The sequence below is a fragment of the Emydura macquarii genome, unplaced genomic scaffold (genome assembly GCF_026122565.2).
Source record: "Emydura macquarii macquarii isolate MOO-44397 ecotype Brisbane River unplaced genomic scaffold, CSIRO-AGI_Emac_v2 contig_2768, whole genome shotgun sequence".
Lineage (NCBI taxonomy): Eukaryota > Metazoa > Chordata > Testudines > Chelidae > Emydura > Emydura macquarii.
The window spans coordinates 4,139,276-4,141,084 of record NW_027132905.1 but is presented as its reverse complement, the minus strand read 5'-3'; the positions used below and the strand labels follow the sequence as shown (position 1 = coordinate 4,141,084).

Sequence of the window (1,809 nt, the reverse complement as noted above, 5' to 3'; positions counted from 1 at the left end):
CTGTGCCTAAAACCAGGAGGAGACACGCACCGTGTTACCTGCCCGCAATCTGCAGTCCAGCAGGAATTGCTTCGTGGGCCTGGTAGTGGTCCACTGGCTACAGGAGGGGAGCTACTGTTTGAGCTTTTAAAGTTGGGGTTTCATGCTTCACGCTGGTATGAAGCCTTGGTTTTTAGCTGTAGCTTTCCTTTACATAATGCCTGCTAAAATTATGTCAGACTTGAGGTGGTGGAGCAGGAACAAGATTATTAAGCCCCTATATCTTGGGATCTGCCAGGGATAGACATGACTGCCTTATGCCCACAAAAAACTAGGATTTCCAGCATAGAAAGCCTGTTTCCAGCCCTGTTGCTTCACAGATTTTGGACCTTAAAACTGTATGAGGGCCCTCTGTCTAGTAGTGTCTATGGGGCCCAGGTCCAGGATATAATGTAGCAAGCAGTGGCCTTTAGGTAAATGTCAGTCTTAATCCCTGGCAGGTATCTTGGGTTATCTGCCAGTGTTTTTTGTTTTTTGTTGTTTTTTTTGAGAATACAAATTAGAGCATTTAATAAAACCAAATCTGTGCCAGTGAGCGAGAAGGCCACAAGGGGTCACACCAGCTGGGGGACAGAGGCTCAAGCGGGCCTGGAAGCACCGCTCCAATGGGGAGTGGGTCTCTGGGGCAGATGCAGCAGAATTGAGGCAGCTGGTAGGTTTTCCAGGCAGAGATATTCACAGCTTTGATCGCCTCCATGTTCAAACTGCTGGCTGCCCAGAGCTCTGCCAGCTCCTCCGCTGGCTTCATGAGCGTCTCGCCCAGGGAAAGGTCAGGCAGGTAAGGGGGCCAGCCGGGCGTGTTCAGCCACCGATCAAACTCAAAGCCTGGAATGGTGTCCATACCTTTCTTCTTCAGCTGCGGGAAGTACTCTAGAAAGCACTCCAGGGCATCGTCAGCCACGGTGCTCTGGAACTTGAATTGGTTCACATAGCCTTCAAGAAAGCATCAGACTCGCTCTGCTCTCCCACGAGGTGCGCCAGGTAGGACACGAAGCAGTAGCCCTTCTCATAGGGGGTTTCATTGTACGTGTCTTCAGGATCAACGCCTGGCTCAGTTTTCACTCGGAGCTTGTTTAGAAGGTGATCTTCTCCTATGTTGTCCATGTGGCTGGTGCAGCAGGGCCTGTCCCGTAGCTGCTTCAAGGCAGGTATAAGCAGCACCGTAGACAACTGTGGAGATCCGCCTCTGTGCGTACATGGTGAAGCCCTCGTTCAGCCAAAACTCCCCCCAGTTGGTGTTGGTGACCAGGTTGCCAAACCAGCCGTGGGAGATCTCGTGGATGATGACATCCACCAGGGAGCGGTCCCCAGCCAGCAGGCAGGGGGTCACGAAGGTGATGCAGGGGTTCTCCATCCCGCCGAAGGGGAAAGAAGGCGGCATGAAGAGAATGTCGTATCTGCCCCAAACATATGGTCTGAAGAGCTCCTCCCCGACTGCCAGGAACTCTTCAATCACCCCATCGTACTCCTCCTTAGCTGCCTCAGTCAGACAGGGCTCAGCCCGCACCCGTTTTGCTGGGCGAAGAACTGCTTTGCCGTGGCAGCTAAGCCATTACAAGGACATTAAAAATGCCATGTTAAACTGCAGCCCAAGGCTGTGCTGGGTGTGGGGAGGGGTCAGGATGAGCACAGCCCCATGCCTTTCCATGAAACCAGTAAATGGAGGGGGGGGGGGCAGGGGCGGGAATCTCAGCCACGCTGCTTTCTGTGGGAATCTTTTCACATGAACTCTGCCCTCAGAGGAGTTAAAGGACTTTGTTCCTGAGCATG

The 1,809-nt window shown here is 52.9% G+C and overlaps 1 pseudogene; it reads right to left on the bottom strand.

Moving 5' to 3' along the window:
• Positions 1-547: 547 nt before the first annotated feature.
• On the bottom strand, positions 548-1,543 carry LOC137165535 (aminopeptidase B pseudogene; annotated as a pseudogene).
• Between the last annotated feature and the right edge of the window lie 266 nt (positions 1,544-1,809).